This window comes from Puma concolor, chromosome A1, assembly GCF_028749965.1.
Source record: "Puma concolor isolate L17-30 chromosome A1, mPumCon1.1.hap2, whole genome shotgun sequence".
Taxonomy (NCBI): Eukaryota; Metazoa; Chordata; class Mammalia; order Carnivora; family Felidae; genus Puma; species Puma concolor.
Genome location: NC_141667.1, coordinates 76,503,922 through 76,529,352, shown reverse-complemented (window position 1 = coordinate 76,529,352; position 25,431 = coordinate 76,503,922). Strand labels below are relative to the sequence as shown.

The following is a 25,431-nucleotide window of genomic DNA, read 5'->3' as shown; positions in this document are numbered from 1 at the left end:
AGAGAGACAGAGCATGAACGGGGGAGGGGCAGAGAGAGAGGGAGACACAGAATCGGAAACAGGCTCCAGGCTCTGAGCCATCAGCCCAGAGCCTGACACGGGGCTCAAACTCACGGACCGCGAGATCGTGACCTGGCTGAAGTCGGACACTTAACCGACTGCGCCACCCAGGCGCCCCATGGTTTTATTTTTGATAGAAATAGGCTGTGTGTGTGAGAGAGCTGGGAAGGGAGAGAGAGAGAGAGACAAAGGATCTGAAGCAGACTCTGTGGTGACAGCAGAGAGCCCAATGCAAGATTCAAACTCACAAACCGTAAGATCATGATCTGAGCTGAAGTTGGCTGCTTAACCAACTGAGACACCCAGGTGCCCCCAAGTCTCAATGTCTAAAGGCATCTCCTTATAAGTTTTCCAGCCCTTTCTTCAGATATTCGCCCCCATATTTCTGTATAATAATCTTCTACAACTGTGTTTTATCAATTTTAGATATTATCTATTGACTTCTTGTTATGGTAAGTAAGAATTTAAATTTCTAAAGTCTACCTTCCTTGTCTCTAATAATGTTAAATCATTAATCAGTGCATACAATTAGTGGTTGTGTAAATACTGCTTATTGCTGAGCCAGGTAGAATGCTCTGATTGTTCCTTTTCTTGTAAAATACTTGGTCTTCTTGAAACTGTTTCATTGGTTCCCATTCAGTATATGTATTGTGAGTTTTTTTAATTTTCCAATGAATATATAAAGCAGAGTTCAGTATTATTTTCAAAGTAACAGATAACTAATTGGTTCCATGTTTTCCCCTTGAATATCACCTTCTTGTTTCTTGTCAGTAGGATGACTTTAGAAGTTGGGCCCACAAAACTAGACAAAAAAACAATGACAGATACTCAGAGGTCAATCCAATGACATCTTTCTATCCCTAAGAGTTGTGTGGTCTTACCAGTCAGGAAAAATTCAAAATGAATGAAGGGTTCATAAAGTTCAGTTTTTAAAGTTAGACAGGGAGATATTTATACTTGAAGAAGGGCCAAAGAAATTCAAAATCCCATCAAGTCATATAGCCAATTACATGGAAGTGGTCAACTTAAAGAATTCTTTGAGTAGACAGAAAAATTAAGATAATTTGTGTTTCCATTCTAAGAGTTGCAGTACACTTAAAATCCTCTTCCTTCTTTAGGTCATGACTTTCTTAGTATAGCAGCTATAAGCAGTGCTCATTAAGTCCCATCAAAGTTGAAGGCAAGAATCCCATCCTTGCCTAGTCCAAGGTCTTCTCAGAACAGAAGGAAACTGAACAAGCTGAGAAGATGGCCATAAAAATGACATAGGATGGTAAGTTCAATATTTTATTGGTAGGTAGTAGTTTTTTCCTTAGTGGGAAAGAACTATTTATCTTTTAACCTTGATAAGACTCAGAATTAAGTAGAGGAATATTTAGGGAATCAAAGTAACAATGTTTTTTTGTGTTAAAGAATCTCTGCAGGGGTACCTGGGTGGCTTAGTTGGTTGACCATCCAGCTCTTAATTTTGGCTTGGTCATAGTCTCACAGTGGGTGTAAGATTGAACCCTGCCGTCCTGTCTCCTGTGGGGCTCCACCCTGAGTTGGAGCCTGCTTAAGATTCTCCCTCCCTCTAACACTGTCCCTCCCTCACTTGCACAGACGTGCTCTCTCTCAGTCAGTTGAGAGACCAGCTCTTGATTTCAGCTCAGGTCATGATCTCATGGTTTGAGTTCAAGCCCCACATGGAGTCTGCACTAATGGTACAGAGCCTGCTTGGGATTCTCTGTCTCCCACCTCTCTCTCTCTCCCTCTCAAAAATAAATAAATAAACTTTAAAAAATTTTTTAAAGGGGCGCCTGGGTGGCTCAGTCAGTTAAGCATCTGACTACAGCTCAGGTCATGATCTTGTAGTTTGTGAGTTCAAGCCCCACATCTGTCTCTGTGCTGAAATAACTTCTTTGAGTAGACAGAAAAAAATAGGTAATGTGTGTTTTCATTTTAAGAGTTGCAGTGTACTTAAAACCCTCTTCCTTCTTTAGGTCATAGCTTACTTAGTATAGCAGCTATAAGCAGTGCTCGGTAAGTCCAATCAAAGTTGAAGGCAAGAATCCCATCCTGCTGGGAGTCTGGAGTCTGCTTTGGATTCTGTGTCTCCCTCTTTCTGCTCCTTCCCTGCTCATGTTCTGTCTCTCTCTGTCTCTCAAAAAATGAATAAATGTTAAAAACAATTAAAAAAGAAATTTTAAAAAAGAATCTGCAGTTTTGAGTTTTATGGAACTGTAGTATTTAAGAAAACTTGGCTAATTGGACTTAACAAATCAGCTTTATGATTCTAATTTTAAGATGTGTAATTGATTTAATTTAATTTCAAGTTGAAATCTGACATTAAATTTATAAGAAGTATATGAGCACCTTGGATTGGAATATGTGTCGCACATTTAAAGCATTTAAAGTGCAGTTTAAAAAGTTTAAACAAGTCTCATGAACCAAGCTACTAAATGGGATTGAATATTAATAAGAGGATCCCTGAAAAGTGATTAAAATTTACTAGCTTTATAAATATGACACTGTTATCTTTAAGTCAACTTAAGTGCTTAAGAATTTTGAATTTGTAACCTTACTAAATTGAGCATTTTAAAAGCCAAAGTGCTCTCTGAATAGTCTTTTTTGTGCCCTCAGGCTGCCCTTGACCACATGCATTGCAGAACTCAATTAACAGAGTCGCTCCAGGGTGAGCCCCTTCTCTGAGCCTGCCTCCTTGCTTTCCTGTGTTAGCTTTATGTTTCCCAGATTCTGTGCCCATGTCCTCCTCTGAGTCACATGGTCCCACTCAGAGAAGGACACAGTGTTCTTCCAAGAAGGAGAAAGGGTGAGCCTGTAGAAGACTGGGTGAGAAACAGATGTTGAAGAGAAATCCATCATTGTCTTCCACACGGCCTTTCCCCCAAGCCCCCTCCCATCCTTGCCTCCCACTAAGCCCTATGCCCCCAGCCCTTCCCTGCTTCCTGGAGTGGCTGGTTTGCTTTTCTTTGGTGTTCCCATCTGCATTGCCTTCAAGTGCAGTTGCCTCTGCTCTTTAAATCCAGTAACACAATGTGCTGGGCTTTTTTCTTTCCATAAATCTGTTGACACCTCTCATCTGATGTTCTTTCCATTCATACTCTCTTTATGTTGTTGCCCCCCCCCCTTTCTTGTCATTTTATTTTTTTATTTTTTATTTTTATTTTTTCAACGTTTATTTATTTTTGGGACAGAGAGAGACAGAGCATGAACGGGGGGAGGGGCAGAGAGAGAGGGAGACACAGAATCGGAAACAGGCTCCAGGCTCTGAGCCATCAGCCCAGAGCCTGACGCGGGGCTCGAACTCACGAACCGTGAGATCGTGACCTGGCTGAAGTCGGACGCTTAACCGACTGCGCCACCCAGGCGCCCCCTTTCTTGTCATTTTAGAGTGGTTTGGGAAGAAAGGGTAGGTACATTGTAAGAGCTGAACTTTTCATTAATAGGAAGTCTCTTTCACAATATGTAAATAGCCTGTCAGTTCATCTACCCTAATTTGTTTAAATGTCTGTTATTATAGACACCTTAAATTCCTTCTTTTTCTTTCCTGACAGCTCGTTTTCTTCTGATAAATTATTTCCTTGTAGTAAATTACAAGAGGTGGAATTATGGGATCAAAAGTTGTAAAGAGATACAGTGTGGGGTAGTAGAAGTGTGGGTTTTGGTATATAGTTTAATTCCTAATTAAACGCATTGCTGTGTGATTAGCAACTTATTTTTTTGATCTAACCCAATTTAGATTGAGACAGAATATTTATTGCAAAAATCAAAATAATCTGCAAGGAAAATAAAGTAAAATTAAACTAAATAAAATTTAAAGTAGCTATAAGTATGGCTTAAAAAATAAAAAATAAAGTACTTTCCTTGGTGTTAAAATCCTGCTACATAACCTCCTTAACAAATTTAATTCCATTACTTACCATTTTCCTTTCTTAAAACATCTCTAGGTTTGATAATTTCTATGCATCAAATCACTTCTAAGTTTTACAAACTGTCTACACCCTCAGTGCTTTTTTACAAACTGTCTACACCCTCAATGTTTTCTAGCACAGGCATATGAAGGTTGAATAGTGTTTTTTTGCACCTAATTAGTGCTTAGCAAACTGTATTACAATAAAAACAAGTTATTTCACTAACATCCTTTTGCAATTCGTGTGAAAAGTTATTAAGCTGGGGCACCTGGATGGCTCAGTCAGTTGAGCGTCCAACTCTTGAATTCATCTCAGGTCATGATCTCAGGGTTGTGGGATTGAGCTCCGCCATCAGGCTCCACACTAAGTCTGGAGCCTATTTGGGATTCTCTCTCTCTCTCTCTCTCTCTCTTTATCTAAAATTAAAAAAAAAGTTATACTTTTCTGGAATCTTGCCAGCTTTTAAATAATGACTAAGTACAAACAGGAGAATGGTGTCCTTACCTCATTGTCCTAACTGCATTACTAAGAAGTTGATTGCCAAAACTGCACAGATAACAGATTCCTAGCTTTTCCATTTCAGTTTTCACTTTGAAGAGGCCAGTTTACTACAGAATCTGTTTGGATTGAAGCCTGCCCAATTTTTGGCTCTTGCTTCACTCTCCTCAAACTATGGATAAGACATTAAATATTTCCTTGAGTATATATTTCACTTTCAATTGGCACCTTTATTAAAAAGAAAAGCACAAGCAAAATCAGAGTAAATGGGGGTAGTCATTAGAACATCAGAAAGGAATATAAAATTGTTTGTATTTTTCTGAAACGTTGCACATATTACCAGAAATAAAATACACAATTTTTAAAATGCTAAGCCTATTTATTATTCACATGATTTAAAAAGAGAAGAAGTTCTAGTCAAGTAACTCAGCTACAGGCCTTTCATTTGAATAGAGACATTATTTTCAACTTCATCGTAAATTATTTTTCCAAGCTCCTTAAAGAGCCTGGGGAGATTACCAGAGCACGTATTATTATTCTTGATAGATAAGGAAGTTGACCTCCAGAGAGTTTGCCAAAGGAAACACAGTAAGTCAGTGACATAGCTGTAAAAGGAATTCAGGTGGCCCAACTTCTGGGCATTTTTGTCTCACAGAACCATCTTTCAATGATTAGCTCTCTCACTGCTTATTACTTTAATTTGCTAACCTTGCCAAGTGGCTGAAGTCCTGAGGAAGTATCATTTGGTGTTTGAAATTCATTATGCAGCTACTGAAAAAAAATATTTTTCAAATCAGAAGTATTTTAGTGCACAGAAATTCTGGTAGCTTGACTGGGTTTCAGGAATCTTCATGCAAGAAGTATAGCTTGGGGCACCTGGGTGGCTCAGTCAGTTAAGCGTCCGGCTTCAGCTCAGGTCATGATCCCACAGTCCATGGGATTGAGCCCCATGTTGGGCACTGTGCGGACAGCTCAAGAGCCTGGAGCCTGCTTCGGACTCTGTGTCTCCCTCTCTCTCTGCCCCTCCCCGACTCATGCTCTGTCTCTGTCTCTCTCAAAAATAAATAAACATTAAAAAAATTTTTTTTAAAAGAAGTATAACTCAATCTTATTATCTTTTATTTATTCAGTCTGTATGTCAACTCTGACCACAGTGTGGTTATGGGAAGAGAACTGAATGAAAATCTGGGAGGTCTGTGGGTCTCAGCCCTGTCCTCCACTAGTACATCTCCCTGGGCAAACTGGTCACCTTCCTCCAACTTCAGTTGCCTTTTAGGTAAAACTCAAAATAATATCTGCTTTTCCTGCTTTCCAGGCTTTTTGTGATGAGCAACAATAAGATGATATATGGGAAAATGCTTGGTAGACTCTGAAGCATACCACCAAGGTAAGATATTATTATTTCCTCAATACCACAGAACAGGTGAAGAGATACCTCTTAGGTTCATGGAAGTGGAAGGCCACTTAAGACATTTCAGCCTTTGCTCTTGTTAGGATTTATTTGCTTGAATGATACAACTTGACCTTTAGTAAATATTTCCACCACGAAAGCAATTCAAGTGTGGCGGTTTACAATAGGCTGGGTGTCTCTTTACAAAGTACAAAGGTATACCAATTAGACCTATGTGAAATTCCTGGTCTTTAGGGATGAGAGTAATAGGGAACAATATGTAGGATTAAATCCAGGTTTACTATAATTTGGTAGCTTATGAGTTGTTTTCAGACTTGCTATGTGGCTACTGGGTTTTCAAATTCTCTTACCAGTAAACAGTAGGTTTTGAAAGAGCAATAATTTAGTAAACTCTATGTTTGTGTGTGTCTGTATACATGAAGGTGCTCATGCAGGCAAGAGTTAAATGTTTGGAGAAAAACTGAATTGTTCAAAATTGTTGTTGACCTTTTATTGCAAGCAGAGTTATCACTCATGGAAGATTCATGATGCCAAGAATACAATCTAGTGCCCAGCATAGAATACTCATTTAAAGACCTGACTGAAATGTGGCATAATACAAGTTTAGATTTAAGTTTTCTGTTCCATTTTGGTGGAGGGAGTGGGCAGGAGAGCCTGCTAAATTAATATGTATCTGTGTGGCAGGTTGTACCTGTGCTTGTCCAAATGTGCCAGGGCTTTAGTTGCACTGAAGATATACATCAGTCTGTCCATTTGTACCCACTCTGTCTGACATTTGAAATTCCTTTACTGTAGAGTTCTGAGATAAGAAATTTGGATCAATAAACAGGTGAATGAGAGAATAGAAGAGAGGAAAAAAGGAAAGAGAATTGATTTTTAAGTCAAAAAGTACTGTAGAAAATAATTATTTATTTTTCCAATTGTGAGATAATTTATTTTCTAATAGATTTGAATCCCCTCTAATATATTATTGGCATTAACGTGGACCTTTAAGAAAACAACATATGGGTGGGGCACTTGGGTGGCTCAGTCAGTTAAGCATCTCACTCTTGATTTTGGCTCAAGTCATGATCTCATGGTTCATGAGTTGGAGCCCCACATCAGGCTCCACACTGACAGTGCAGAGCCTGCTTGGGGCTCTCTCTCTGTCTGTCTTTCTTCCTCTCTCTGCCCCTCCCCCACTTGTACGCATGCACTCTCTCTCTCTCTCTCTCTCCCTCTCAAATAAAATTAAAAAAAAAGAAAAAAGAAAACTACGTATGGGACATTGGTCAATTCATTAAGTGATGATGGTCAGAAGTCCCTTAAACATATAGCAGTTATGTAAATGATCTTTCTGCATCAGAATTGCCCAGTGCTATGCCCCTTATTAAGTAAAAAAATAGGCTTAAGTTTTCAATTTTCTGATAAACAAATGTTTATGATTAATAAAACTGATGTGAGAAATTAATGCCACTCTTCTCCATAACATACGTTTTTGGGATTGCACTATATGCCTCAAAAAAATGTTTAGAAATGGTACTTACTTTCATGGCATTTATAATGAGGCAAGTCCCTTTGACTAAAAACTAAAAAGCAAAAGCATACACTTCTGTTCTTTCACGACTACTGTCTTGCTCTAATCTTTACTAAACTCATCCAAAATACGGCCTGTCCACATGAAGCATTGGGCCTTTTAGAATGGTTGGTAATACACTGTTCAGTTAAAGCTGAACAGTTGTTAATGCAGGTCTTTTGTCTGTTATTACCAATTACTTGGGGGAAAAAGTTCAATGATTAATTAAATCTGGGAATAAGCCCAGATTAAACAAAGTTAAATGTGCTTCATTAATGCAAGTGTCCTTCATAGCCTTTAAAAATGATAACAAGTCTGTGATTCTTCCAATGGGGAACTTAATAGACAGTGTTCCCCAAATGCATTTGACCTTGAAATTCTTTTCTCATGGATGTATCTCTTGGGAGAGAAAGATCATTTAGAAATTGACATTAGTATGGATATTAGGAAAGCCTTTTAAATGGTCTGGTTCCAGATTATAATCAGACAGAGTTCTAGCACTAGCTCAGCTACTTATTAACTATGTCCCTGGACATGTCACAAAAACCTTTCTAAGTCTTAACTTCCTCATCTGTAAATGAGAGTACAAATACTTACTTCAAATTGTAATTATAAGAATAAAAACAAAACAAAACAAAAAAAGCTATGTGAAAGTGCCCTGCAAACTGCAAGGCATTTTAAAGATAGTAAACATTATGAAAATAATGGGCATAGCATTAAATGTTGGTCTCACTAAGAATGTTTGACCTACTCATTTTTTTAATATGCTATGACATTAGATTAATGATATGCAATTATCAGATTTTCTGATTCAGCAAAGGAGAGCTGTTCTCCTCCAAACCATTCAGGTAGTGAAGTATTAACTTTAGGAGAAATAACTATAAAGTAATGAGGCAAACATTTCCATGTGGATCATTATTTTATAACAATATCATGTGAACTCTTGCATAGTGTTTATTGAACTAGAGATGATAGATGTTGAAGAGCAAGCTTCATTATGGTTGGTGAAATACCAGACTGTAACTTTCCTCACTTGGATTGGTGGTAAAATACTCAGAAATGAGGAAAAGAAAATTATATGAGTAAATAACAAAATGATTTTGAGTTTCTCCCTAGTATCAACTATATGGCTGGTGGAGATAATAATGAACCCATAAAATTACAACATCAGATTGGAGAAGTGTGAGGAGGCAGAGGGTCTAAAACATCTAGTATTACTGAAATAGAGTGAATTGGTTCTTCTCTATAGAAAAACATGACAATGTAATAAAAGACTGAGGTTTGGAGCTAGACAGCCTGGGATCAAGTCCTGGTCCTGCCAGTGTATAAGTCATCTATAAAATGGGTATAACAAATAGTACCTATTGTACAGGGTCGTTGTGAAAATTAAATGACTTAATGGATATAAAGTTTCAAAAAAGCCATTATCCTAAAGGTGTTTAATAAAGGCAATTCATATATTCAACACCAGATGGCAGTGTAGCCATCCAAGGTCAGGTTGTCTGATAGGCGATGAGCCAGCATGAATCTCTGAAATACAGGGTAATCAAATTCTAGAAGATTTCTACGAAAATAAGATGAATTTAAAGGCTCTATGCAAATAATTCTATATAAAGTCACAGAATATATATAAAAGAATAGCTTTAAAAAAAAAAAGAAAAGCTTAAATAAAATATACCTGATTACCATTAGTTGCTTTCTGTCACCAATTTTTCAAACCATGGCTCCATGGTTTACTAGGTGACTAAGTTTGGACAGGTTACTTACCCTTTCTAAGCCTCAATTGTCTTATCTGTAAAATAATACATAAGTTTAACAAAAGTTTGTTGAGCCACTGTATGTCAGGCTCAAAATGTTCTAGGAGCTGGGGATATAGTACTTTTTAAAAGGATAGAAATCCTTGGCTGTGTGATGCTTATACTGTACTCCAGTAACTAGTCTCTAATTAATAATCAGAGAACATCTATCACTTGAAATCAGACACTGGTTGTATTCTAGGATGTTAGATGGAGACCCCCTACCTCAGTTTACACTGAATCCCCAAAGGCTGAGAACTAAATCATAGGTTCAACATATCTCCACATTTTGTAGTAAGGTATTCAATAGGCCACTGATGCAGTACCTGCGAAAAGAGTTATCAACCACTGCAAACTTCAGCTCAATACATACCCCCAAGCATGTAAGAGAGCTTGGATGGGTCAAAAGAAAGAATTGTTTTTAAAGAGAATTTAGAGACACCTGGGTGGCTCAGCTGGTTGGGCATCCGACTTTGACTCAGGTCTTGATCTCATGGTTCGTGAGTTTGAGGCCCACCTCAGGCTCTTTGCTTGAAGTGAGGAGCCTGCTTCAGATCCTCTGTCTCCCTCCCTCCCTGCCCTTTCCCTGCTCATGCTCTATCTCTCTCTCTCTCTTAAAAATAAGTAAATAAACATTTTTTAATAAGAGAGAATTTATTTGGGACAGTTGTTGGAGATCTGAGCATCCTCACCACAGTGAAGAGTGGGTAACGTTCCTTCTCACCTACATGAGAAAGGGACCTTCAAGAGAAACACTGGGAGGACTTGATGTGAGTGTCCTGGAGTTGAAGCACATGAAGTTCATGTGAGAGGCTGTGGCTGGTTAGGCCTGAGGTAGCAGAGCCAAGGGAGGAGAGCTGAACTGTTTGCGAAGTACACTTCTATTGCTGACTGCCAGAAAGCATGGCTGTTTCTCATGGACAAGATGTGAACTCCAAGGATGTGAAGAATCCCTATCTGGAAAGACAATCTGATACTCAGTGTTACAGGGTAACCTGAGGCCCATTGCAATTTTCAAGAGTTTATTAGAGCAAGTGTGGATAGGGATGGAGCACTCCATGGACAAGAGGTGGGAGAAAAAGGCTTTTATAAAGCAAACCTGGAAGTAAAGCAAGGAAACTGATTGAATGTAGCTTACGTGGTTGCCTTATTTAGGAGCAACCAGTTGGCTGTTTGTGATTGGTTGTTCTTAAATTTCGTTTTCTTCAAAGGAGTGCATTTACAGGAATTGACTCGTGTTTAAGTTTCTGCTTGTTTACACAGGCTATCAAGACAGTAGAGCCACCTCAGTCTCATGGCTTCCTTTTTAATTCCTTGAACACCACAAAGGAGATGGGTCACCAAGTAGATGCCCAGGGCAGGAGGGAGGAATCATGATGACCAGTTGGGGCAAGGTGCAGTGAGCCTCACAGTGTGAGGGCCTCAGCAGCAGTGTCTCTGAGGAGCTCTGCCAGAGAAGGACTCAGCCCTAGGGGTCCACCAGCTCAGGAGCCCCAAAGGTGCAATCTGTGCCAGCCAAGCAGGGCTTTCCTGCCCCGGACTCTATCTCTGAAGTGAGGGTGTGAGGAGTTGCCCATGCTGGGACAGGAAGGGAGGACTAACTTGGAAGAAAGCTTGGAACATGAGTTATTACACTGCACTGAGCATTTTAATTATTAAACTGAGAATATTCTTATGCCCAGATGGGATTAGAAGGCGTATGTTCTTGTTAAGATTCCAAAAATTCAGGTATCTGCCTGACATTTCAACCAGGGACAGGAATACACTTAGCCCTCCAAGTAAAGTAAAAGCAGATTTAACATATGTAAAGTGCCTAGCGTAGTAAATATTTTCTATTTTCATCACTGTTTTTATTATCAGCTTATGTAACTTGTTGGACTCTAAGTTGTACCATTCTTACACTGAAGATCGAGTGAATGTTGCCAAGGACACTCGAATGGTGTACTGTAAAGAGTGGACCAAGCAGAATTCATGTGACTGTTTACTTCCTTCACAATCCATCCACACCTAGGGTCTGGCTCTGTTTCCTAGTGCCATAAAGTGGGGGGTAAAGTCCCTTACCTGAATGTCTGATCCATATTTTCCAATCGTCAGCACATAGTCCTTCTCAGCTGTCCAGTAAGGCTCTATGGTCCCGACCAAGGAAACAAAGTCAGGGGTGCTCATCTGGCCATGCAGTGGGCTCTCCATAAAAATGTGTAGAATGAATACACATATGAAGGCCTGGGGCAGGATGAGGGACATCAAATTACTTTCAGGATTTTGATGATGAATCCATTCTGGCCACCAAAGCAAAATGGTGTAATTTGAATGGTGTCTTCAGAAATATTTCTTCCCCACAAGACTGTGAAGTGTTTCCACCACAGAGTGCCACTCCTTTCAGCAAAGGCATGCAGCATTTTTCAGAGCGGTGTGCTGCCAACTCTTCCAGTGTCAACAGGAATATAGAGAGAAAATAAAAGTTTCCACAAGGCAAATAAGCTTGAGAAATGGTGCACACTTTTCCCTCCCTACTGGAACATACACGTGAGCATATTACAGAGTCCTCAAAATTGCATATTAGTTTTGCTAAACCCAGAATATTTACTGACTTCCTAGGAGCTCTGAACACCATTTCCTTTTCCTCAGCACACTTGCTTAATGTCCCTCTGACGACTGTTCTTTGTCACACCATTCTGGATCCGTAGGATTGATGCATGACCTCCAGAAAGGCTCTGTGCAAAGGAAGAGCACGAAAAGAAGTTGGTGTGGAGATTATCCCCAGCCATGATTCTGGAAAGTAGAAAATAGGACTGCAAGGATGCAGGATCCATGGGGAGAGGTAGCTTTTGAGGAGGTGATGGAAGATAAAGAAAGGGTTGAAAACCACTGTATCTAGAAGACTAGGAGATCAAAAGGAAGCAGGAGCACAATGGAAAAATGGAAAAATGCAATGTGTTTCACAATTCTGTGTATGGCAAGATATAGAAATAGTACTTTATGTTACTCTAGGGGACAAGAGCTTGGTGGAAGATGGAAGTGCCATAGACTACAACTCAGTTATCTATTTTGTCCATTTAATTAAGACTTCTATAACACTGTGTTTCAGGCACTGTTCAGAGCATGTTACAAACATGAATTCATCAAATTCTCAAAATAATTGTGAGGTAGGTAATACTATTATCATCCCCATTTCACGGATGAGGGAACTAAGGCACAAAGACATTTATTAGCTTAAGGACTGGGACTCAGGTCTAGATCCTGTCTCCAGAGGCCATGCTCTTAATCTCTGCCCTCTGCTGACTTTGTGAATCCATGAAGTCAAATAGAACACTGCTGGAGGTGATCCCAAACCATCTAATAGTACAAACAACAATTGAAAAATTAAAGGAAAAACTCCCTCTCTTTTAGGTCCTCTGGAATGGGAGAAAGTTCTCCACTTTAATCAAAATTGACTGACATTAATGTTTATTCCTGTAACTTCTTGCTATGACCTTTCATATACCCAAGATGAAACTAAAATTGATGTGAGGGATAGTGTTCCAGGTAAAACAACTTAAGTGATAAAACTTGTTACCTCAGCAATGTTGCCCGAGGGGCAGACTTACATTTTTCATGGAAAATGTTAGGCAGAAGGTCTTGATGCCATTTCATGCACCATTTAATCAGGTTTAGCTCTAGAAACAGGGAGAGATGAAAAGCTATATTTTTCTTTTTTAAAAATACAACTCCTATTTTTGGCATAAAAGTAATTCATGCTCACTATAGACAACTTTGAAAAAAACATAAATTATAATTAAGAAAATAAAAAGTATGCATAGTTTACCACCCAAAGACAACTACTTTGATGTATTTACCTCTATTCATTTTTGTCTTTTTTTTTAATTTTTAAAAAATGTTTACTTATTTTTGAGAGAGAGAAAAACGGAGCACAAGCAGGGGGCTGGGGGACAGAGAGAGAGGGAGACACAGGATCCAAATCAGGCTCCAGGTTCTAAGCTGTCAGCACAGAGCCGGACGTGGGGCTCGAACTCATGAATGGTGAGATCAAGACCTGAGCCAAAGTCAGATACTTAACCCACTGAGCCACCCAGGTGGCCCCATTCGTTCTTTTTCTATGCTGAATATATATGTGTGTGTTTAACATAATTATGGTCATTCTGAATACACGTTTGCATCTTACACATTAACATTTTGTCATGAACATTTTTTTTGAGTGTCTCAAAGAATCTTTATGTATGATTTGTCTGTTCTGTTGTTTTAAATTCTTTATTTTTATGTGTTGGTGCCAAGCCCTGTGCTCTTTGTCTTTCGATATAAGGAATTTGGTTCTTTTGCTTTTGTCTTTTGCAGTGATTTGTACGGGTTTCATTTCTTGTTTGTACTTGCACTGAAAAAACAGATCTCTAATTATGCAAGTCAAGACTGAAAGTAACTTTTTTTTTGACTCAGTTCACTTCAATAGATAGGAAGCTTTTTATGTTTCTGTTTCTTCACACCTGTCCTTCTCCACTTCTTGATCTTTGCCAGCATCATTTGGGGTTTAAACTATTATTTAATGTAATATTATATGATAGTTAATATTATATTGTATATACTTATACTTTAAATATTTATTATATTTGTATATTCAAATATATTCTTAGAGATGATTTAACTTTTATAATTCTTGTGACCATATTCATAACAATTTTCTTCTTTTTTACTTTTTTACTCAGAAATAATTTCAGACTTCTAAAATACTACAAAAACAAAAAAAGTATAAATGCTTTTGAAGGTACATACACTCCTATATCCAGATTTGCAAAATATCTCAATATATGCTTCCTCAAAGAATTGCATAGATGCATATGAAAAATGCATAACATTAATTGTCACTAAGAAAATATAAATTAAACCCACAATGAGATACTACTACACCCTTGTTAGAATGAGTAAAATTAAAAATGCTGATTGTACTAAGTGTTGGCAAGGAAGCAGAACCACCAGAACCCTCATATGCTATTAGTGAGAATTTGAAATGATATGATCATGTTGGAAAAGAGTTTGACACCTACTTTAAAAATTAACATATACGTATCATATGACCCAGTCATCCCACTTGTACATATCCACCCATGATAAATGAAAATATAATGCGCACAAATACTTGAACCTGAATGTTCATAACAGCTTTACTTGTAATGTCTACAAACAGGTGACTACATAAACACATTGTGATATATCCAAACCATGGACATGTACTATTCCGCATTAAAATAGAACACTGTAGATACACGCAGGAACAGGAATGAGTCTCCCTATAATTGTGATGATTGTAAGAAGCCAGGCGTAAGAGAATCTGTACTATATCATTCCATGTATGTAGCATGTTAGAATATGAAAACAAATCTAATGACAAAGCAGATCACTGGCTGCCCAGGTGGGGGACGGGGTGGTAATGCGATCTCTGTGGGAGGAAAGGATGACAAAGGCACAAGGTAACTCTGGAGCTGATTGGTATCTTCATTATCTGGGTTGTTGGGATGAGTTCACAAGTGTGTACATACATCAATACTTAACAAATTGTACTTTTTAAATAAGTGCAGTTTGTTTTCTTTTAGTTATACTCCAATAAATCTATAAAAAATCATAATAGACACAGTATTTTTATATATATGGTACTGTTTTCTGGCTCTTTATAAAACATAAAAGATACATAAAAGCATTTAGCACTCTAGCAGGCAGTTATAGTAGAGGCTCAGTATAATTTAGTTGAAAATAAATCTGATTTATGACTCTTGTTTATCAATATGTTTGGCATAGAGTAAAAAGTATACCTCTAATTCCATATGGAATCATAGTTTCCCTTTGGTATATTTTTGGACTAAACAAGTAAAAATGAATGCAAGAAAAAGTTTTCCTGGCCCATGGAACCCAATGACAAAACAGCAGGAACAAGAGTCAGATCATCGGCCTTGCTCTCTCTTTAGATATATAGATACAGAGACATATATGTACATGTGTCTATATATATTCATACATAGTACACACAGAGAAATGTACAAATTTAAGAGGATTAGATAGATTTTTAGAAATCTATTCATTGTTACCTGATGGTCAGAGATTTCAAAGTGAATTTATACAAGATGCCTTAAGTACAGTTGTGTTCAATAGATTTTTTTAAATGAATCTATTTTGTGTTTTGAGTTACTTATGTATTCACATAAAAGTCTTTTAATGAAAATGACTTTCAGTATTTTAAAACATTAGTTTTGGTCATCTAGCCCTAAACGTTGCTCCTTCCTATGAAAAACACTACTCTAAAAAAGCTTCCAATTGAAGATACTAAACAAAATAAATACTGTTTCCAAAATTATTCTGGCACTGAAGTTAGCATTATTTGTGTAACAGTCATTAGAGACAACTGATAAAGAAGATGGTCACTCAGTGGTTTAAAGCAGGAAATAAAGGGGCGCCTGGGTGGCTCAGTCAGTTAAGCGTCCAACTTCGGCTCAGGTCATGATCTTGCAGTTCATGAGTTCAAGCCCTGCATCGGGCTCTGTGCTGACAGCTCAGAGCCGGGAGCCTGTTTCAGATTCTGTGTCTCCCTCTCTCTCTCTCTGACCCTCCCCCATTCATGCTCTGTCTCTCTCTGTCTCAAAAATAAATAAACATTAAAAAAAAAATTTTTTTTAAAAAGCAGGAAATAAAAAATAATACTTTGCTTTCTTGTTTACTTTTTCATCATTTGAATATCTTCATGCTGTTATTACTTATAAACTCTGGTTTATCAAAGGCCAAAGTTCATTATACAGTTAATACTTTTTTTTTAATAGTAAAGTTAAGGTGTTAAGTTGAAAAAAAACTGAAAAGAGGAGAAATATGAGAAAAAGGAGGTAGAATGCTGAAGATTTATACTATTAAGTTTAAAAGATTACTAAATATGCATACCAAATATAGAATTTCTAAAATCACCATTTAGCTTTGAGCTCATATTTAATTAGCTCATCAATAATTCAATATTTGTTAGGCTTCTATAGTTAAGGAACTATGAGAGACACCATGATAGATGATTCTTAAATCTTCAAGAAAAATAGTACATAAGAAGTGTAGCATATGGCTGGAAATTGAACCTTGGGAAACATATTTATAAGGGATGTGAAAGAAGTAAATCCACTGGGAGAAAAAGTGAATAAAAAAGCTAAGAGGAGAATCTGAGTAGTGTATCATCTTGGAAACCAAGCTTATATCATAACCACATTTGACACAGCATTGAGGACATGTGGTAGCTCGTCAATATCCAATATCCTCTCCTTTGAGGCATATGGAAAACAACACATTCCGGCCCCGTAGGGGGCAGACCTGGCAATTTGACTAGTTCTAGCCAATGAGCTTTGAGCAGCAGTGGTGCAGCAGAGCAGATCTAAGATGTCCTTTCTCTCTCTTCTCCCACCATGTGTTGGCATAGTGGAAGGTCCATCAGCCTGTGTCCTTGAATGACGGTACGAAGCAGGGCATTTTTATGGTGACATATAACACGAGAGAGAAATGTTAACTCGTGTGGTGTTAAAGGACTGGGATTTGATGATTGACTGTTTTTAAAACACAAATTTAGCAGCCTTGACTAAAGCAAGCAAGAAGTTAGCACTGCTATGTATCAGAGCAGCCAAAGCAAATTCTGCCAGCCAGATTTTGGTGGGCCTCTGATGCTATCTTAAAGGATTTTCTCTTTCTGGATCAGAAAAACAACACAATCATGTGTCTCAGATAAAAGAGATAAAACAAACACGGCCACATTTTTGGGTGATACGTATTGACTTATCATTTCCAATCTCACAACATAATACATTTTATCATAGAATACCATTTACTTGCCTGAAAGTTCCATATTGCAATGAAGCATCTTGTTACCGTGAGCCTACACCAAATGTTAACAATGTTTATGAAGTGCTGGAGCACCACGCATGATTTTATATGGAGTTTGAGTAAGGTAAGTTTTTTTTTTAATGTTTACTTATTTTGGAGAGAGAGAAAGCAAGCATGAGCAGGGGAGGGGCAAACAGAGAGGGGAAGAGAGGATCTGAAGCAGGCTCTGTGCTGACAGTAGAGAGCCCAATGTGGGGCTCAAACTCACGAACTGTGAGATCATGACCTGAGCCAAAATTGGCCACTTAACCAACTGAGCCACCCAGACACCCTAAGTAAGATAAGTTTTAATCACCCCTTCCAATCAAGACACTATGCTATCAGGCACCACAAGATCACTCCCCCAAGATCAACGCCAGTGAAAACAGTGGAAATAGAAACATCAGGATAGACAGGAAGCTGTCAGAAATTCCTGGGAAGACTGAGGGCTGTTTTGAATGGTTGCATGAGGGAATGAAGGTCCTAGTCCAGGGCATTCTCGATCTTGCCTCAATTGTGCCCAGAATCCACATAGATGCAAGTGTCCTCAAGTGTAAAATCTTGGCAACCCAAATGTTGGTTAGGAGTTTCAAAAACAAGCAGGTGGAGATTGATAGCCTTGGATAGTCACCTCTCTTCCCCTGACTCCTCACCCAAACCTCCAGGACTGGTGACACAAACTAAGATGTTTTTCTGGTGCCCATGGCACTCCGCCTTTAGGCGCACACATGTCCGCTGCCCCACAAACACTCCAAGGGCATCAGGTCTGAGTTAGACTGGAGTTTGACCTTTGGTCTTCCCCCACATATGTTTCTGGACAGAGCAATGTGTACTCCAATAGGAATATTAACTGAAAGGTTAAAGTAAGGAGATATCTGAGGAGCACAGCTATTTTAAAAGAAAACAGCAAACTGCATTAGAGTCCATCAAAAGAATAAATTTTACAACTGATGGGACAAGGATTCAAAATAAGCATTATAAATACACTCAAATGGCTTAGGAAAGATATTACCAATATGAAACAGTATGAAAATGTGAAAAGTAACAGGTGGAAATATTATGTGTAAAATAGTATAGGACTTGAAATAAAGAGCACAACAGACAGGATAAAAAGTAGAATTGGCACAATAGCAGAATTAATGAATACGTTGGAGATTTGATGGAGGCACTCTCCCAAAAGGGAACAGGTAAAGATAACAACACAGAAAATATAAAAGGAAAGTTAAGCAATGTGGAGGTGATAAGTATAAAAGCTAACATCTTGATATTAGGAGTCCTAGAAGTAAAGAGAGGAGTTAATGTTTGAAGAAACAATGGACATCAATTGCCCAGACTGAAAGGTGAATGTTTTCAGTGAAAAAAAATATATATAGTGTGTGACAAAAATGAGAAATAAAGAAAAAGCCACATTTAGGCATAGTCTATAAAATTTAAGAATATCCAAGATACAAAACTTAGTAAATTTCAGGAAAAGCAAATCAGGTATCCCTAAACACATACAGCTTATCCCTGTATGTACTGTTCATAAGAAATTATTACATTTCTAAGCTATCAACTTGCTGTAATCAAAACAAAATAGCACTTGTTTGCAAAGGCTGATTATGAAGATAATCCAACCTGGTTTGAGGATATGGATAATTAGTAAAAGAGCAAAACAGCTTATTCACCACAGCTGGGGGAAATATATTTTCCCTTGACTAGATGCAATATTTTCTTTGACTCTTTTAAAGTCCTAAGCAATATTCTGAATAAACATCACTCTACTATCTGACAGCTATGAAGAAGTATATATAGATTAATACTTTAGTGGGATAAAATTATAATAAAAGTAAGCTTACCTATTAAAATGTTTATTATCATTATCATATTGCAAAGTAGTCTGGCTTAGATAGAAGTTGTTCGTGTAAATGATTGTAAGTAATATTATTATAACCAGATCAAAGTGTGTTCTTTCCTCAATTTTTTAGTCCTCCAGTTAAAAATCAGTAAATTTTAAGTAAGAAATATTATCATTGTCACCATCATCATCATCATCACCACTTTCATGTGTGTTAGTATCTCCCCTCTCCCCCATATATATATTGCTTCTGAGTGATCTTAGGCATTGGGATTTCCTAACCACCAACCCCTTTATGCCATGCCATAAAAAGTAAGCACCCAGATTTTTGTTTGTTTTTTGCCAGATCAATTGCAAAATTCCCCTTCCTTCCTTGCTTCTCTCAACATTTATTGAGTGCTCACTATGTACTAGCACTGAATTATGGTGATAAAAGAGAAAAAAAAGCTTTGATCTCTGATCTATACCTTCTGCAAGACCTGGAGGGCTGGTGAGCAATTGCTCCTTGCTCAACAGTTCTTTGTTGAATATCCTGGGGACTAAGGGATTTGAGGGAATAGAATCTAGACCAAGAAGGTATTGATTGTATGTCGCAGGTATGCTCCCAGGATATGGGAATGAAGAAAGTTGCTCATCCAGGATTTGTAGCAATGGAAAGGCAAGAACTGAAAATGTGACTACAGAGACATGGTAAAGCTAACCTAGGTTTTAGGGGGGAAAGGATGATCAGCATTCCTCCAAGAATGTAGTAATGTCTCATCTCTCTCTCTCGCTCTCTCACTCTCTTTCTCTCTCCTCCACCCTCGCTCTCCCTCCCCACCTCTCATACATACATACATACACACACACCAGGTTTGATTTAAGGCCCAACCTTAAGCATGCACAGTGTGATTTTAAAAACCAACTCTTTTCTTTCTGACTCTGTGATTTAGCATAGAGAAACAAAGCTTTCATTTGCCTGGTAATAATCATAATAGAGTTAATAACGTAGCATTCCCAAGATGGCTATGTTACTGAGAAGCACAGGAACCCAAGAGCTGACTTACAATTTCTGGCTGTGTCATTAATAATGGGCTTAAGTTTCAAAAATAATCAATAAAGTGATAGTGCAAAAATCACAATGCCTTATAAGGAAGTCATAGTCATCCTATTTGCTAAGGTACTTAAAACAATAATTGTTGATTAAACTCACTAAATTGTGGTGGATGGAGGTGCCACGTCCTCAACAAACCAGATACTGTCTCTTAAAAAAAAAAAAGGTTGATTCAGAGAAGCTTTCTTTGTAAGACAGCCATGGGGGCTTTTCCAGGTAAATACTTAGAGGTTCAAAGAACCGAAAGGGTAGCTTGGAGAAGTGGAAATCTAGGCTTGGAAACAATTTAGGGCTCTTGTCTTTAGGTTGCCCAGGAAAGAGAGGTCAAATGGGCCAACAGGAGGACCTGGATAATCTACCCAACCCCGTGAGGGTATGTGCAGTTCTTACTGAAATCCTAAGTAGGCAGACTTCTAATATCAAGTTGCTTTCTCTGCCAGCGAAATATTTCTTTGAGAAGTGATTAAATGGACTTTCTACTCCAAATTTGTTTTATATGACTTTGGGTAGTGGATTTTTCCAGGAAATGGAGAAGTTGATCTTTACAGTTGTTAAATTATCAACTTTAGCATAGGATGAGAGAGAAAAAAACTGCACGAAGCTTTTTGAACACCAGCTTATCCTTCACAGATGCTACCTCTCAACATTTCAAAGCTTTGGTCATATGCAACAAAAGGAGAGTCCAGTCTCCTAATAAGACTATCTTTTTCAATAATGAGTACAGAGAGACGGAGGTTAGTGACCATTGATATCTAGACCATTCTGTCCCTATGAGTCTTCTATTCATGAATTCTGCTGAATACTTAGGTAGGATGATGACTTCAATATAAAAATCTCTTTGAGTTCCAAGAAGCCCCAAAATGATAATCACCTGTGCGGTGCACATTAATATATGTGTGCTATTTACAGAAACGAGTCTATGATCTGTGATTTGACTGTCCTTTTGACTACATTAGAGTTTGAGCTAAGAACTTATTGTATGCAAATTATACATCAACAAGGGCAGGATACTTTGAAATGTAAATGTCAGAGTTAAATGTCAATGTAGGGACTTCAACTGGCAACTGGAAACTTACAGTAAAAGAGGCATCTTAAACATTCTTTAGCTACAACATTTCACTTGTGGCTATTGAAACAATATGGAAATACAGAAACATCAAAGAAACCTCACATATATTCATAAATTTGAGTTGATGTACATTAGGTTAATGCCTTATGAAACTGTGGCTCTGTGCCATCTTCAATTAAGGTGGATGCTCATGTAGATACAGTATATTACTGGTGTTAATCTACTGATTTAATAGGAACTAACCTGTTAAAATGGTCTCAGATTGATTTGTTGTCTTATTTGATTAGGTGACTACACAGCTGATAATTCTCTGACATTGGAAGTTTGTTCCTAATGAAAGAAAGCACCCAAGATAAGAAGGGGAGAGGCAAATGTGGGAACTGGGGTTTCTTTCACGTTGTGAGTAGGGATACTTTGGGTCTACTGAGTGTGATCTATGTGGCAACCTCTCCCATTTCACCGACTTTTACTCTCTTTATGCGATTTGTGAAGGAAAAGGTTCATTTCACATCCACCCCCCCCCCCCCACCTCTGAAGCCTCATCTTGGTAACTGGTCCTCGTGCCGCATCCTCTCCATTGCCCTCAGTTCCACTGGGGGCTACTACCTTCTAGAACTCCCCACTGTCCGCCCTGCTAGGGTACTGGCCTGTACTCCATGTTCCTGTGGTTGGAAATTCTGCACTTTGATTTATTACTGTGTAGTCTAATTCCCCAAAAGTGCCAGCAGTCAAGGCTGTATGGGTGAAACAGTTTTCTCTGAAGAATGAAGAATAATTTAATAAAATTAATTACAACAAAGGTTAAAAACCTTTAATATTATTTAATATTAAACCTCAAATATGTCTGTTTCCCTAGTCCAAGAGAAAAGAAAAACAGGCAAGTTCAGCCCATCAAAGGGATCATTTAAGAGCAAACACTATCTGTCTTGTTCTTCTTCCTTCTTTTTCCTTGCTGCCAATGTTCACCCTCCCCGTTTTAGTAAAACCCTATGGCCTGCCCCACAGGGACTTAACCTGCCCTTGTTTCTAGCCCCTTCCTCCAAGGAATGTAATCCAGAAAACGAAATCATCCTCAACCATATTTTCAGTAAGATATTCAATCTGGAACAACATCAAGGAATTTCAGCAGAAAGTCCATGTTGGCTTTGGCTCTCAAAAAGTGAAGTGTCCTAAGGCTTAAGAATAAGCTATGGGGGCGCCTGGGTGGCGCAGTCGGTTAAGCGTCCGACTTCAGCCAGGTCACGATCTCGCGGTCCGGGAGTTCGAGCCCCGCGTCGGGCTCTGGGCTGATGGCTCAGAGCCTGGAGCCTGTTTCCGATTCTGTGTCTCCCTCTCTCTCTGCCCCTCCCCCGTTCATGCTCTGTCTCTCTCTGTCCCAAAAATAAATAAATGTTGAAAAAAAAATTAAAAAAAAAAAAAAAAAAGAATAAGCTATGTCTGGGGCACCTGGGTGACTCAGTCAGTTGAATGTCTAACTTCAGCTCAGGTCATGATCTCACAGTTTGTGAGTTCAAACGCTGCATCGGGCTCTGTGCTGACAGCTCGGAGCCTTGAGCCTGCTTCAGATTCTGTGTCTCCCTCTCCTTGTGCCCCTCTCTCTCTCTCTCTGCCTGTCCCCCACATGTGCTCTCCCTTTCTCTCAAAAATAAATAAACATTAAAAAAAAAATAAATAAAAACAGAATAAGCTATATCCATTTATCCTTCCTAGGGGTAACTAATGAAAACACACACACACACACACACACACACACAGAGAGAGAGAGAGAGAGAGAGAGAGAGAGAGAGAGAGACAAATACACGGGTGGGGGAGGGAAATGAACAATAAATGTCAGAGCACAAAAGTTTAAATTCATAGTAAGGAATAGAAACATATTTCTAACTGTAATATAATATGGGAGATAATGTGTAAGAGAATGTATCTTCACCTCTTACCTGACTAGTTAATTGGCTTAACTTCTTAAGGCCAAGAAAATTCCCCAAAGTCCTTTCCACCTGTAAAGATTTCTTTGGTTGCTGCATTTCTGTTGTTGTGTTTAACTTGGGACGAGGGAGCCCCAGACGAGCCTTGTGGAGTCGCTTCACCCCCACAGGTGCACAGGGCCCGACACAGTGGCTACCATGAAACATGCCCCACTGCAAACAGCAAGGGAAAAGGCAAGGACTTTGTCACTTTATTACTGTCCCCTTGCCAGTACTGAAGAGTTTTAGCCAAAGGAAAGGGATAATTCCCGAATTAAAGGGATTTGCCCCTGCAGCTTGAGGAACTGGAAGGAGTTCGTGCACCAAGAACGGTCATTCCGAGCAGCTCACACATTTATCAGCCTTCGGAACGTGGGTCCACTTAAGAAACAGACACGCTCCCTGCCACCGCCTGTGGCACAAACCCGGTTCAGACTGGGGAGCCAAGACACCTCGATGATGAACACTAGCTTCTCCTCCACCAATGAAGCCTCTGGTTTTTACATAAAGTGAACTGTGATGTCACGAAGCTGTTGCCCGACAATACCTTCTTTATTTCATACACTCACCCCTCCAAATTTCCCCAATACTACCGTTAGAAAGCTCAACTTGACTTCTTTTCTTTTGTAGATGTTTCTTTATTTTTGAGACAGAGACAGAGCGTGAACAGGGGAGGGGCAGAGAGAGAGAGGGAGACACAGAATTCCAAGCAGGCTGCAGGCTCCGAGCTGTCAGCACAGAGCCCGAATGGGGGCTCGAACCCACGAACTGTGAGATCGTGACCTGAGCCGAAGTCGGAGGCTTAACCCACTCAGCTGCCCAGGCACCCTGGCAACCTGACTTCTTAATTCAAGTAAATCGATTTTTAATGGGGAAGGGAAATTAAAGAAGAAACTAAGATTTTTGAGCACCTTCTGGACGCCAAAAGCCCTACACCATTGTTTCACTGCATCTTAACTTCTACTCCATGAGGACGTATCCTCCCCAGTGTAAGTATTCCATCAGGTGACGCTGTCTGAACCCGAACCCCATCTCGTCTGACTCCAAAGCCCACTGACGCTGCTTTATATACATGTGGCCTCTGTTCAGCCATAAGCCCGGATGTACAGCTTTTTACACAATAACCATGTTCCTGAAAAATGTAAATTAATTTCTGTAAATGGAATTCTATTTCCAATGTGTGGGGAGGCACTTTATTTTAAAGCTTTACTGCCTCACTTGTGAAATGATTAGAGGGAGGTAGTTTTAGCTACTAGTTCTAGTGTTATTTCGAACTGGAAAGTGTTAGGATGTCACAGCACATAGTGCAGTCTTCCACGAAGTCATTCTAAGTCACGGGCCCTTTCTTCCAGGAGCGGGTAAGATGCTTTAAAATCATAAATCGTAAGGCAGGAAAAACACGTATCAACCAGTGGTTGGGCATCAAATACAGATCGACATTTCCGCTGAATATTTCAGGACTACATCTATCACAAAGTGAGATAAACTTCATTTAGACTTCTAGCAATTTTAGATTGAAACCCCAGCAGGAGGAACATGGGAAAAGTCTGGATCTGGTTTAAGTCTAAATCAAAAATCGTTTTCAAAAACAGTGTAAAATCTCAATCAAACTTTCATATAATTTGCACCATGTACTTGGTGATACATGCTTCTTTTCAAACTTGTAAACGCTTTGAAAACACATACAGCTGACCCTTGAACAACCCTCTACCACCATGCTGTTGAAAATCCACATATACCTTTCAACCCCTCAAAACTTAACTACTAGTAGCCTACTGTTGACTGGAAGCCTAATCAGTAACATAAACAGTTGATTTGTATATGTATTATGCACTGTATTCTTACAATAAAGTAAGCTATAGAGAAGAGGATATTAAGATAATCATAAGGAAGAGAAAATACATTTATAGTACTATACTGTGTGTATATATATATATGTGTGTGTATATATATGTGTATATATAATATATATATGTGTATATATATATTATATATACACATACACACACACACACATATATACATAAATCCATGCATATGTGGGCTGGCGTAGTTCAAACTTGTGTTGTTCAAGGGTCAGCTGTAGTTTCTGAACTGTTTTTTTTCAACACCTAAAGAAAAATCAACCTAAAACTCCATTCTGGATTTGAAAGCAGAGGAGCCTTAATGTAATCATCCAACTCTTGCTCTGGTGCTGATGTGCAAGTCTAGGAAGTGGTCAGTAATTTCATAGTAAACAAACTGTAGTAACTACACTAGTAACAAAGAGGAACGAAGATTTTCCCACCAACTGCTTTTTATTCTGGAAAAGAATGAGTATATAAAAATGAATATTCATAATTTTAAAAAAAATAAAGATTTTGGCTAAGTG

At 38.6% G+C, this 25,431-nt stretch overlaps 1 long non-coding RNA gene across 1 annotated transcript; it reads left to right on the top strand.

Annotated features, from left to right (window-relative positions):
* The first annotated feature begins 203 nt into the window (after positions 1-203).
* LOC147584244 (uncharacterized) lies at positions 204-24,797 on the top strand. Its single transcript, XR_015244824.1, has 5 exons — positions 204-1,333; positions 5,788-5,859; positions 17,055-17,185; positions 19,534-19,627; positions 23,691-24,797. It is a non-coding gene; the product is annotated as an uncharacterized LOC147584244 (long non-coding RNA).
* The last annotated feature ends 634 nt before the right edge of the window (positions 24,798-25,431 follow it).